This window comes from Crinia signifera, chromosome 2 (genome assembly GCF_055691185.1).
Source record: "Crinia signifera chromosome 2, ASM5569118v1, whole genome shotgun sequence".
NCBI classification, from domain to species: domain Eukaryota; kingdom Metazoa; phylum Chordata; class Amphibia; order Anura; family Myobatrachidae; genus Crinia; species Crinia signifera.
In genome coordinates, this window is record NC_139218.1 from 250,817,254 (window position 1) to 250,832,262 (window position 15,009).

Consider the following 15,009-nt stretch of genomic DNA (forward strand, 5'->3'; position numbering starts at 1 on the left):
ATAATGTGTGGTGGGAATTATGGATTGTGTGGCATATTGTATAATAGGCATTTTGGATTGTGTGGCAAAATGTGTAATGGGCATTACGGTTTGTGTAGCCTAATTTGTAAGGGGCAATACTATCAGAAGGAAATATTAATAGGGGGAGGGGAGGTGCCAAAACATACAGCTTTTCCATGCGGGGCCGGTGCAGGGCACCGGAGCGCCCCAGGCAGGAAGGCATCCCAGCTCTCACCCGCTCGGGGGGGCTGGGGTGTGATGCGGCCGCCGCCACTTCGCTTCATGAGGGGAGGTTGGTGGCGGGAGATGCGGTGATGGCCAGCAACGTCTCGCTCCACAGGGGGAGGGGCAGTTAGAGATGCGGCCATTGCAGCTCCGGGCGGGCTCTCGGCAGGTCGGTGCATATTGATGCTGACAACTAGCAGCACGGGGTGGGGTAGTTGACAGTGGGTGCTTCTTATCCCGGGGGGGGGGGGTATGCTCACCCACCTGCTCCCAGCTGCTTCTTCCTGCTCTCCTCTGTGGGAGCTTTGCTGCTGCTGCTACTTATGCTCAGTACCGCCCTCCAGTGGCCGGCGCCCTAGGCAAATTGCTTCTCTAATTGCTTCACTAATTCAAGCTTATCTGACTAAACTCTTTTCATCATTTAGACCATTAACTTTCAGTACTAACCCATACCAGCTATTGGATACAATTATTTGATCATATACCATTTATTACATTCGATCAACTAATGGAGTACTTCAGCAGACGTGCCATACTAATCTATTGATATATTATGATATATTTGTATACCTTTTATATGTAATGTTATTTTATGTGCCCAAATTGTCTCAACTGTCTCAATTTTTATAAAAACTTATAAGTATACAGAGTGTCCAGTGTGTATTTGATTCAGCAAGGTGCAGTTTTTAATAAGTATCCACTCAGCAGTGCATGGTGTTAACCCCCCAATCTCTTGTCTCAAAATCATGAGTTTTGCCAACTCATAACAACACTTGCAGCAGCAGTGGATTCATATTCACCAACATTAACACCACATTCTTATATACCCTTCTAGTTAGGGCAGTACGGATGGTGTAATGGTTAGCATTACTGCCTTACAGAGTTGAGGTCATGGGTTCAATTCCCACCATGGCTCTAACTGTACGGAGTTTGTACTTGCGTGGGTTTCCTCTGTGTACTCCGGTTTCCTCCCACAATCCAAAAATATACTGGTAGGTTAATTGGCTCCCAACAAAATTAACCCTATAATGTCTGTGTGTGCATGTTGTAGGGAATATAGATTGTAAACTTCACTGGGGCAGGGACTGATGTGAATGTTCAACTATACTCTGTAAAGCGCTGCGGAATATGTATGCGCTATATAAGAAACTGTTAATAAATAAATACTTAAAGCGACAGAACTCATAGTGTGGTAGGTGTTTTTTTACCACCCCCATCCTGCCAATTTTTTCAAATTTAAAGCTGCCTAGTGGTGGCGCCGGCCCTGGTTCCATATAATGTAGACCTAGCTACTCCTCTGTCTGGTACACATTGCATGGCTCCCGTTCTTTTATTGTAAATGCCAAAGAGAATATATTTCTTATTGCCATGATAAGACATTTTAATTAATGGGGCAAATACTTTTGCACCTTATTAATTTAATAGTGCATAAGACTATAGTTGCAGACCAGAGAATAACAGAGTAGCAGAACAATAGAGAGGTTGAGAGAACCATTACAGTACTTTTTTTTTTACAGGATTTACAAAAGTATGTAAGCCATTTGCTGGTTGAAAGATTCCAATTTAGAGCTGAACAGAGTGCTAAACTGTGTATCTTATGGCCCTGAAGAAAAAGATGCCCTGGTAATATGCCTCTTGTGTTTTGTGAAGGTTAGTGTTATGGTGCAGAAAGATTGTAACGTTTGTGTAATCTGCAATTCACTAGTCATTGTAGGCAGGCTGAGTGAAACTGTAATTATTCGGATGAAAACATTAATTGCTGTCAAATGTACAGTAAGTGAACGGTGGAGGAAGACAACCCGCCTATTGTTCTGTAGCTGCAATTACAAAGAAATTTGTGATCATATTCTGAGATGCCGTCTTATAAATTATGTATATTCAGTATTAAAATGCAGTAGAAAAACAAAACAAATATTTGGCCAACATTATGCTTAGTTACTCAGAGGGCTAAAAACATTATATTTGTAAAAACTAGCTTATTAAAAAAAAACATGCATATACAAAGGAAATAAAAAAAATTATAGTAACTCAATTTTGTTGCTAGAATTGAGTCATGGGCTCAATTAATGTAACAAACTATTGCAAAAGAAAACATAAAGGAAAACATTTACAGTATCACCCTGTTTCTAGAGGGGATATGGTCATTTGGTCTACAGCAAGTAGGTCGACATGGTTCTAGGTCGACAGGTCATTAGGTCGACACAAGCATTAGGTCGACAAGGTCTAGGTCGACAGTCAATAGGTCGACATGGGGTTTCTGACCCGACATGTGCCGACAGATGGTATTTCATGCCCTACCATCCACTAGGGCATGGCGGAAGAATAAAATTGTGTGCCCGAAGCATGGCGAGCACAGCGAGCCATGCAAGGGGACGCAGTGCACTTTAACCAGTGTCCATGTCGACTGTGTTGACATTCGGATCAAGAGACAGTAAAAAAAACCATGTCGACCTTTTGACTGTTGACCTAGACCATGTCGACCTAATGCTTGTGTCGACCTAATGAACTGTTGACCTAAAGCCATGTCGACCTAGAACCATGTCGACCTTGACCAAGGTCGACCTACAAGCATGTCGACATATCCCCATGTCGACCTAATGGTGTCAACCTAATGATTGTTGGCCAACTTGCTGTAGACCAAATGATCCCTTTCCTTCTAGAGCAGATATATACTGTAGTTATACAGTACTGTCATATTTATTAAAACTAGAGCATATATACAGTATTTCAAGTATGGACACAACAGCTACACTTAAAGAAGACACTTGGAAGACATAACTACAGCTGTGTACACACGGGGGGAGATATATTGCTAGCAATATATTGCTTGCAATATATTGCTGAGCAATATATTGCTCAGTGTCTCCTTTTCATCAGCGACCAGAGATGGTCGCTGATGAAAAGGAACCTCTGCTGGGGAAGCCGCAGAGGTAATCAGCTGGTCGCAGGAGCAAGCTCCTGCGACCATCGATTACAATGGGGCTGAAAACGGGAGCGCGCACCCGGCAATTTATCGCCGGGGCACACTCCCATCACTGGCAATATGGTCGCCTGCGACCATATTTCCAGCGATTATAGCCCCTATCGCCCCCGTGTGTACACAGCATCTTAGCCATTCATAGTAGGATTTCTTAAATGGTCGGGAGGTCATGATGGCATCTTGCAGTATAATAAATAAAAGTCATAAATATCAGTCTTAAATTGTTAGACATATGTTTGAAAGAATAACGTAATGCCTGCATAGGCATGTAGTGGGTTAAACATCCCCCACCTTCGTCACACTGAATAGCATGTGACTAGGGGATCCAATAGAGGGGGTGCGTTTGGCTGGGGTTGTTTTATACTATAGGGGCAGGAAGTGGAGGAGGAGTCCTCTTCTTCCTGCTGAAATTCAGCCGTGCGGACGTGCACGGAGAGCTCCTGCTGTTGGCGTTAGGCAAGTGTCAGGGTCAGAGTAAGGAGGTACTGTAGATCAGGTTAGTAAAGAATACAGGAGGCAGACAGGCTCACCGCTGATGTCTCGCTCACCGGGCTCCCGCCCGCGGCGTTCCGCCCGGCAGCCTGCCCGTTTCCGGCTGGAGGGTGAAAGCGATGTCTTCCCGGCCTCCCTAGCTCCTGCCCCCTCTGTTATGGCCTCGGCGCCCGGTCGCTGCTCCCGACCGCAGACACCAGGTGACGCGGGCATCGCGCCCGTGGAGCCTGTGCGGCCTGCTCGGCGGGCGGCGGCTGGTAGGCGCGGGGTTATGACGCGGCGGGGAGGGAGGGGGACGGAAGTGCCGCGCTTACTCGGCCGGGCGCAGGGTAGTGGCGCCCCGGCCAGTAGTCGCGGGAGGGGGAGAGGCAGGGGAGCGGGCAGACGGAGGGAACCTAGTGCCGCACCGCCCGCTGGTACCTCCCGCTCAGGGCGCACACGTGGACAGTGTGACGCAGGGAGGGATTTGGCTGCCAGCGGTGTCGGAAGGCACGCGGGGAGAGCAGCCAGCAGGGGGGCTCAGCGTGTGAGGGGCGAGCAGGAGAATCCACCGCCCAGGGGACTAGAGCCAACACCACGAGGCAGAGGGCGTGGGCGCAGGAGGGATGGGTCCACACATATCACTCAGAGGGCCCTAGAGGGCTCAGGCCATACGGGAAGGGGCCGCGGACGCGGCTCTGGGTCCACAGCCCCAGCTTTTGACCCTTCTATTTTATCAGCAGCCCTGTCCTCGGTTACTGGGGCCCTTGCGCCCTTAGCTGACAGCATGCCCGCAGGGGGGGGGGCGCGGGGCGATGAGAGGAGACTCCAGTTCTCACAGGGAACCTATTCCTGGGTGCTCCCAGTTCATGCAAGCCTTCAGGGACATGGGGGACGCAGTTGCAGTTATGGAAGGCAGGGGGGCCTCGGTGGAGGGGGTTTCTACAGCAAACCAAGGCAGACGGAGGGCCCGAGGCTTGGGTAGGCTACCGGCCGGGCCACTATACCCCTCACACAACGAGATTGGGGATTTCGCTGACAATCTGGGCGATGATGACGATGCCGACAACCTGGATGACGACGCGGATGATGATGACACCTGGGCTGAGCCGCCAGAGTCGTCAGGTGAGGGGTCCTTAGGGACCGATGGAGATTCTTATGTTGCTTCCTCAGCGGGGTCCCATAGCAGCCACTCCTCCTCCTCTTCCTCATCCTCCGCAGGAGGTTCCGAGGCGGGTAGTGCGACCAAGGCGCGCAAGCGGGCCGCTAAATACGCCAAGAAGGAGGCGGGGAGGCAGGCGCAAAGTAGGAAGCGCAAGCATAAGGCCAGTTTGTCGCGCAGGGAGAGAAAAAGGCGTAACCAGCCGGGGGTAGTACACTGCGACTACACGGCAGTGCTGCGGGGGTTGCGCGAGAGTTGTAGGGTCAAGATCCAAAAGGGTGACTATGTTGATGTGTTTAGTCTGACCGAGGATTCCAAAAAGGCATTTAAAGCAGCCAAAGAAAAAGGTGGCATCGGGGCTGAGGCATACCGGTCTTACGACAATTGGGTGGCCGGTTTCTGCGTCTTTGCAGCATGCTATTTGAAAGATCGGCCAGACGAACACATTAATGTAATCCGTTATCTGCACATGGTGCACGAGATGCAGCGCACTTATGGGGGGACAGCGTGGCGCACTTATGACGAGCAGTTCAGGAAGAAGCAGGATTGCTTATTCATTCTGGATATGGGTTGCAAAGATGTAGAAATTTGGATGGGGCTCACAAGGGTGCGCGCGGACGCGGCGGAGGCCTCCGCCGCGCCAGTGGTGCCAGCCGCGGTGCCCATTCCCCCGTTGCCTCCAGGTTTGGACAACCCCCAGCCGCGGCGTTTTCCCCCAGGTAATAGGCCCGGGGCAGTGGGGGCCTCTAAGGGCAAGTGTTATGCCTTCAACAATTCGTCTTGTCAGTTGGGCCAGCGGTGCCGTTTTCGGCATGTATGCATCAACTGCTCAGGCAATAACCCAGCCGTACACTGCTTTCGGGGCACCCGCCCCTCTAGAGGGGCGGGTCCAGCCCCTGCCCCCAGGCAAGGGGGAAATGGGAATCCTCGCTAGGGCGCATACGCCAGTACGGGTGGAGGCCATGTCCGAGTGGCTTCAGAGATACCCGAATAGGGAAGTGGCTGACTTCCTTCTTCAAGGTTTTAGTACAGGTTTTTGTTTGCCAATCCAGGGGGAGGTACGGGGGGGGCGCTTATAGGAACCTGCAATCTGCTCTCTCCCTTCTTGAGGTTTTAAGGGAGAAAGTTGACAAGGAGGTTCAATTGGGCCGCATGGCAGGCCCCTTTGAACGGCCCCCATTGGATAACCTGGTTATCTCCCCGGTTAGGGTTGTCCCTAAGAAGGCCCCAGGGAAGTACCGCCTCATTCAGCATCTTTCTTACCCAGCGGGGTTCTCCGTCAATGACGCTATTCCGGTGGAATGTTGTTCGGTGACTTACCAGTCATTTGACGATGCCCTGGCAATGGTACGGTCGTTTGGACGGGGGGCACTCATGGCTAAGATAGATGTGGAATCGGCTTTCCGGTTGCTTCCGTTGCACCCCAATGCATTCAGGTTCATGGGCTTCCGCATAGGAGAGAAGTATTTCATCGACAAATGCTTGCCGATGGGGTGCTCAGTATCCTGTGCATTTTTCGAGAGGTTCAGTACCTTCTTGCATTGGTGTGTGGAAAGATCATCGGGTGAGAGCGGGCTCGCTCACTACCTCGATGACTTCCTGTGTGTGGGTCCTTCAGGTTCCGACCGCTGCGCAAGCCTTCTGGCTAGGATCCAGACACTCTTTCGACACTTTGGCGTCCCTATTGCTGACGACAAGACTGAGGGCCCGTGCACTTGTCTGTCGTTTTTGGGCATTCAAATAGACACCGTAAGGGGTCTTTGTTGCTTGCCGCAGGACAAGGTCCTTAAACTTAGCGAAGCAATTCAGCTGTGCAGAGGGAGGAGTAAGATTACTTTGCGCCAAGCCCAGTCAGTTCTAGGACAGCTTAATTTTGCATGCAAGGTTATCCCCATAGGTAGGCTTTTCTGCAGGAAATTAGAGCGGGCCACGGCCGGGGTGAGCAGACTGCACCACCTGGTTCGCTTGTCGTCCGAAATCCGGCGCGACTTGTCGGTATGGTCCTCATTTTTGGAGGATTTCAATGGGGTGCGGTTGTGGCTCTCCCCGGTCATGGCCAACACGGAGCTGCAGCTGTTCACGGATTCCGCTGGGTCAGCAGGCTTCGGCTGTTTCCTGGCAGGACATTGGTGCACCGGGACGTGGCCCAAGGAGTGGGCCACGGCCGGGCTCACCAGAGACCTGTTGTTGCTGGAATTGTTCCCCATTATGGTCGCAATCGAGATATGGGGGACGAGACTGGCTAACAAGAGCGTGCTCTTCTGGTGCGACAACTTTAGCGCTGTGCATGCGATCAACAACCAGAAGGCCAAGTCTCTCTTAGTTCTGCGGGTTCTGGCGCAGCTCTCCTTGCAGTGTTTGAGATGTAACATTTCGTTCCGGGCTCAGCGTGTACCAGGTGTCGAGAATGAGATAGCGGATGCGCTTTCCCGCTGCCAGTGGCAGCGTTTCAGGGAGTTGGCTCCACAGGCTGATGTTGTGGGGGTACCCTGCCCCTCTTATGTTTGGCAGGTGATCGGGCCGGACTGGAGGGGTTAGCGGTATCCTCATTGGCCCCCGCTACCCTGAGGATTTATCGGCAGGCCTGGACGGAGTGGGAGGCTTTCTCTGGAGGGAATGCGCAGCCAGGTAGGCGGGGTCAACAGGGTTTGCTATCATTTATTTGGTCCCTTTACAGCGCAGGAAAGTCTAGGGCGGTAGCTGCGCGCTATCTAGCGGGCATTTCTTTCTTCACTAGGCTTAAGAGTCGGCCAGATTTCACTAAGGGTTTCCTGATAACCAGGGCCGTGAAGGGCTGGTCCCGAGTGGCCCCGCCTCCCCCTGACTGCCGTCGGCCTATTGATGCCTCTCTTCTTTCAGCTCTCCTGAAAGAGGTTGAGCATTGCGCTAGCTCAGCGTTTGAGACACTGCTGTTTAGACTGGCGTTCTCCATGGCTTTTCACGGGGCATTTAGGATATCGGAGTTGGTTGCGACCGGGAAGGCCAGGGATGCTGTCTTGCTAGGTTCTGACAATAGGCTAGAGGGGGGAGCGCTGTGGTTTAGGATTAGGCGGTCCAAGACCGACCAGTCAGCCAGGGGCAGATGGTCCTCCATGTGCCCGGTCGTCCCGGAGTTGGAGTGCCCAGTGGCATTGGCGTCCCTTTATATACAAGTGAGACCGCAGGCAGGGCGCTCTTGGCTCCTACACTATGATGGTACGCCCATGACGGTTTATCAGTTCAGATGGATGCTGAACCGCTGCTTGGTGCGTTTGGGGCTGTCTCCGGGCGATTTTGGCACTCATTCATTTCGCATTGGCGCCGCTACCGCGGCAGCCGCGGCTGGCTGGTCAGTAGCTGACATCAAATCCTTAGGAAGATGGCACTCAGCGAGCTATAGAAAGTATATTAGGCCCCATCTCCTGCCCTGAGCGCTGCGGCGTCTGTTTTGTCTATCTGTCTGGTGTGCTGGATGGTCATTTGTTTCCCCTACCCTATGTCCACCCTACTCGGGGCTTATCTACGCTCTGCTGTTGGGCCAGCGTCCGGAGTTTTGTCGCTTTTTTGCCTGACCTGACGGACTGAATCTGTTGCTACCAATTCGGCTATAGTCCAATTAAGAGTCCCTCAGCAGGTTCGCGTTTTTCTCCGGCCGAGTACACCCCTCATTCCCTACCTTCCACCACCTTGCCCTACCCTGTTTGTCGCTTCCCTATTGTTTCTTGGATGGCTCCAATCATGATTGGAGCATGTGTTAGGCACCATTACTTGTGCCTTAGTTTAAAGTTTCAAATTTGTTTTTTCTTTTTGGCAGATCCCCCTTATATGTAAATAGGCCTGTTAACCGAACTAATCCTAACCCCAAAATTTTTATATCTCTTCCTTTTAGGTCTGGGATTCGATAGGCTCCAGGTGTGGGTAGTCGGCCACTCTTTTATTCATTGGGCGGCCAGATTAGCTGGCTCAGGCAGGGGCCCCTACTGTGCTTGCTCCGGGTCGATCAGATGGCTTGGAGTTCGGGGTATGTCATGGTTGACACTTCGGGCCTTCCTTATGGGGAACGTCCGCAACTACGGGTGGCCCCGGGTGCTAGCGCTTCATTTAGGGGGTAATGACCTTGGAAAGTTGCCCCAATTGGAGCTCAGGAATTTAATCTTAAGTGATCTGGCTGCCATCATTACATCTTGGCCTGGCTGCACCATTGTCTGGTCTTTTGTAGTTCCCAGGTTGACATGGAGGGGGGTTAGTAATCCTAGGGCGATCGACGAGGCCAGGAAGAAGCTGAACGCAGCTGTAGCAAGATACGTGCTGGTTACTGGGGGGGCAGTAGTCTCCCACGATAGGATAAGATTTGGGTACCAGCACCTCTTTAGACCGGACGGCGTTCACCTAGGCGATGAGGGCCTGTTTATATTTCTGGAGGATCTGTTTTTGGGTATTGAGTCAGTATTTTGAGTGGTGGCGGGGCGGGGCATCTTTTTAGATGCCTCGCTTTGGCGGGAAAGAACGGCAGGTTTTTAATAAAAATAAGTTTACATTAGTTATTGATCTCGTGTATATGGTTTGTTTCGGTGCTCTCACCTCTAGTTGATTTAGGCCTGTCACTGTAACACCCGTGTCGGGGTCAGTGACCCCCACCCGGCTGGGTGGGTAGTTCATGCAGTGGGGTGAGATGGATACCGCTATGTTGAGTTAGGATAGTCACGTGGGTAGTTGGGGTGGAGTTTGAGTTAGTAGCCGTTCTTTCTTGGCCACCATTAATCAAATTAATTAAATTAAAATAATCAAATTAGATTAAAAAAATTTCCGATTAATAAATCAGTTAACAACTTCTGCCAAACCCAAGTCTCCGAGTCATTATTTCAGGTATTATAGTGATAAGTTACAAAATGTTTAAGGTTTTACATGATAAAGGATGACAAGTACGGTGATGGGATGTTTAGAATAACGTAATGCCTGCATAGGCATGTAGTGGGTTAAACATCCCCCACCTTCGTCACACTGAATAGCATGTGACTAGGGGATCCAATAGAGGGGGTGCGTTTGGCTGGGGTTGTTTTATACTATAGGGGCAGGAAGTGGAGGAGGAGTCCTCTTCTTCCTGCTGAAATTCCCTCCCGCCCTCCCCATTGCAGGGGCATTTTCTTTTGTTTGGAAGGGTGGGAAGTTTAATCGCGTTAGCTGATAGGCGGGAAAGAACGGCAGGTTTTTAATAAAAATAAGTTTACATTAGTTATTGATCTCGTGTATATGGTTTGTTTCGGTGCTCTCACCTCTAGTTGATTTAGGCCTGTCACTGTAACACCCGTGTCGGGGTCAGTGACCCCCACCCGGCTGGGTGGGTAGTTCATGCAGTGGGGTGAGATGGATACCGCTATGTTGAGTTAGGATAGTCACGTGGGTAGTTGGGGTGGAGTTTGAGTTAGTAGCCGTTCTTTCTTGGCCACCATTAATCAAATTAATTAAATTAAAATAATCAAATTAGATTAAAAAAATTTCCGATTAATAAATCAGTTAACAACTTCTGCCAAACCCAAGTCTCCGAGTCATTATTTCAGGTATTATAGTGATAAGTTACAAAATGTTTAAGGTTTTACATGATAAAGGATGACAAGTACGGTGATGGGATGTTTAGAATAACGTAATGCCTGCATAGGCATGTAGTGGGTTAAACATCCCCCACCTTCGTCACACTGAATAGCATGTGACTAGGGGATCCAATAGAGGGGGTGCGTTTGGCTGGGGTTGTTTTATACTATAGGGGCAGGAAGTGGAGGAGGAGTCCTCTTCTTCCTGCTGAAATTCCCTCCCGCCCTCCCCATTGCAGGGGCATTTTCTTTTGTTTGGAAGGGTGGGAAGTTTAATCGCGTTAGCTGATAGGCGGGAAAGAACGGCAGGTTTTTAATAAAAATAAGTTTACATTAGTTATTGATCTCGTGTATATGGTTTGTTTCGGTGCTCTCACCTCTAGTTGATTTAGGCCTGTCACTGTAACACCCGTGTCGGGTTCAGTGACCCCCACCCGGCTGGGTGGGTAGTTCATGCAGTGGGGTGAGATGGATACCGCTATGTTGAGTTAGGATAGTCACGTGGGTAGTTGGGGTGGAGTTTGAGTTAGTAGCCGTTCTTTCTTGGCCACCATTAATCAAATTAATTGATTTAAAATAATCAAATTAGATTAAAAAAATTTCCGATTAATAAATCAGTTAACAACTTCTGCCAAACCCAAGTCTCCGAGTCATTATTTCAGGTATTATAGTGATAAGTTACAAAATGTTTAAGGTTTTACATGATAAAGGATGACAAGTACGGTGATGGGATGTTTAGTATAGTTTTATCTCTAAGACTGTATTTTCAAGGTTGTAATGCTAACTTTCAACATAAGGAAAGGACAGATGGACAGAAAATACATCGATTTTATTCTAATTAAAATAATGTTTAGGATGAATTACTGATCTACAGAAAATCTTTATATTTGGAGTTTTTATACACACAGAATCTATCACACCTTAATGGCCTGCAAGCTGTTGATCCAACAGATAATTGTTTCATGTAGCCAAAAACAATTTGTTTTCCTCCATTATGGCAAAGTCAAAACACTTTATTATATGAAAAGAGACAATATCATTATATAATGATATTTTAAATGCATTGAGAAGACTGACTTAAAATGAAAAAAAAAATGCAAAGGCCCTTATTCTGGTTCACTCGCAAAGGCAAATTCCTTCTCAAATGGACAAATTCATGTGCACTGCAGGGGACAGACATAACGTGCAGAGAGAGTTACATTTGGGTGAGTTATTTTTTTTCTGTGCAGGGAAAATACTGACTGCTTTATTTTTGCACTGCAATATAGATCTCACAATTTACATCTGCCCCACCTGCAGTGCACATGGTTTTGTCCATTTGAGAAGGTTTGCCTTTGCGAATGAACCAGAATAAGGGCCAACATGTAATAGTAGATAATAACATATTTGGTCTATAAAGTCTGCTCATTCAAACATACATTATATTTTTGGTATTCTGTTTTTGTACGTGTGTGTTTGGGTGTGCGGGTGCGTGTGTTTGGCTTTCTGTGTGCACGCAAAAAAGCCTAATCAAGGGCATAACTACAAGATATGCATGGGTGAAGCACATTTGGCATCCAACTTCCTTTAAAAGCACCAATATACCCTAACTAGACCACAATTGTTTAGTTATACCCCTCATACTAATTTATTTTTACATATACTGTATGATGTATGGGTTGACAGAAGCGGAGATGTTGCCTATAACAATCAGATTATACTTATTTATTTAGTGTGAATTTTCAGAATTAGAGATGTTGCCAAAAGTAACCAATCATAGAAACATAGAGGGAAATTTACTAAGATGTCTATTCTACTTCACATGTGATGTTGTTATGGGCAACCAATCAGAATCTACTTATTTATTTAGCACCCTCTAGAATATAGTAGACAGGATTGGATTGGTTGCCTATAGCAACATCACATGTGAAGTAGAATACACATCTTAGTAAATTTTCCCCTATGTTTCTATGATTGGTTACTCTTGGCAACATCTCCATACCCTCCAACATGACCCATTCCATTAGGTACAAAATGCTCTGCTCCTGGACTTCCCTGCAGAGGTAGGGCTCCAGCACAGACCAAAATTCAAAGAGGGGGGGTCACATCAACTGCCAGTGAGTCCAGGACAGTGATGTTTGGGGTGGCAGTAGGTGTGGCTCCCCTTTTTGAATATTTGACTGTGCTGCAGGCTCATATCTGCAACTGCCACTGGTAAGGAAGTCCAGGAACAGAGCATCTTGTACCTAATGGAATGGGTCATGTTGGAGGGTATGCATCTCCAATTCTGAAAATCCACACTAAATAAATAAGTATAATCTGGTTGTTATATGCAACATCTCCGATTCTGTCAACCCACACACCATACAGTATACTTAAAAATAAATTAGTATGAGGGGTATAACTAAACATTTGTGGTCTAGTTAGGGTATATTGGTGCTTTTAAAGGAAGTTGGATGCCAAATGTTCCCCCAGCGCCTTTTCAGCATGGTGCCTCCCTGCTTTGCAGGAGCTGCTGAGTGGGTAGCGCCGGCCCTGACTGGGTGACACAACCATATGTCTCGCAATCAAAACTTGCACCAACTCCATGCTAGGAGAAAAATCTTTATCAGAGTATGAATTTCAATGTGAGTTATTATTAAGCCACTGAGTTTGCAAAAACTTCAGTGACATACTGAAAAGGCACTGTCTTCCTCCCTGCTTTTCAAAACAGTTGGTATGCTAGCGCTAAGTACTAGTTGTGCCGAGGGGGCTGCCAAACTGGAGTAGTCCAGACTCCTAAGTAACAGTATAATAGGGAAGTAGCCCTGCGCTCACCCTCTATTGTATATACTGATGCACTGTATGCAACAGGTGTCGACTGTAAATGACAAAACGTAAAGCACTGAATTTATAATATTAAGGATTTATTAGAATTGTGCTTTTCTGTCTGCACATAAAATTATCTGCATAGGTGACCAGTGTGCCTAACGCTCGTGCTTGGTTGTTATGCAAATGGCACTGATGCTGGGCAAAGAACTGGCACAATGCAGGGGGTGGTAGGGGGATGGGGGTGTTGGGCCGACTCTGTGGTGAGGTGTTGCACAGAGTAAAGGTCTGGAAACTGCAGGAGGAAGTTCGAGTCTGGGTCAAAGAGGTCAAGGTAAGAGTGTAAATGTTACCGGGGGCTGGCGTCCCTAACCTGCCGGTGGTGCATTCAACACTTACCTGATACCTGTACCTTTGAAGATCGGGGTCCCTCACCGCGTCTCTGTCAAACACTTCACCGGCTCGTGCACTGATGCAGCCAGCTGCTGGTCCACACTGCTCACACGGCGTCTCCCGTCACTTCCGGGTTCGACTGGTGGGCGTGCGCCCGGAGTGCGGGTGCTGCCGGAGCTGTGTGCGCTCGACTCCTCTGCCATGAGGAGACAGATGTGGGTGATGAATGTCTGTGGAGCTGTGCCAACGCGTTTCGGCCACGATCCGGCCTTTTTCAAGGATGTTGCTGGTCTGTATCGTGGTTGGCTTTATTGGGTGACATGGCCCCAACTCCCACAGCAGCACCTTCCTTCCTTCTCTGCCAGCTGATGCCGGCATCCCGCTGGGTCACAGTGGCCGCCAGATCACCATGTGTGGCCACAGTGTAAAATTATCTGAAAAACCACCACCACCCAGTCACTGCCCAGGGAATGCTCTATAGCAGTGGTGTCAAACTCATGGCACTCCAGCTGTTGTGGAGCTACACGTCCCAGCATGCCCTGCCACAGTTTTGCCAATCCATTATATAAAATCTGTGGCAAGGCATGCTGGGATGTGTAACATAGAAACATAGAAACATAGAATTTGACGGCAGATAAGAACCACTTGGCCCATCTAGTCTGCCCCTTTTTTTAAATATGTTACCTCAAACCATATTTGATCCTTATTTTTTTGTAAGGATATCAATATGCTTATCCCAAGCATGTTTAAATTGTACTACTGTATTTGCGTCTACCACCTCTGTTGGGAGGCTATTCCACTTATCTACTACTCTTTCTGTGAAAAAATTCTTCCTCACATTTCCCCTGAATCTTCCTCCCTCTAGTTTCAGTGCATGTCCTCGTGTTCTGTTGCTCCTCTTCCTGTGAAGAATGTCTCCCACCTGTACCTTGTTAAAGCCCTTGATATATTTGAAAGTTTCTATCATGTCCCCCCTTTCCCTTCTCTGCTCTAAAGTATACATATTAATATCTTTTAGTCTTTCCTGGTACGTTTTGTGATGTAGGCCATGCACCATTTTAGTTGCTCTTCTTTGTACAGTCTCTAATGTATTTATATCCTTCTGGAGATATGGCCTCCAGAACTGAACACAATACTCTAGGTGAGGTCGTACCAATGACCTATACAGTGGCATTATTACTTCTTTCTTTCTACTGCTGATACCTCTCCTTATGCAACCAAGTATCTGACTTGCCTTCTTCATTGCTTTGTTACATTGCCTACCTGCTTTTAAGTCCCCTGAAATAGTGACACCTAGATCCCTCTCTTCCTCAGTAGTTTCCATTATAGTGCCATTTATACTATATTGAGTCTTTGGATTTCTGAGACCCAAGTGCATGATTTTGCATTTTTTGGCATTAAACTGTAGTTGCCATTCTCTTGAC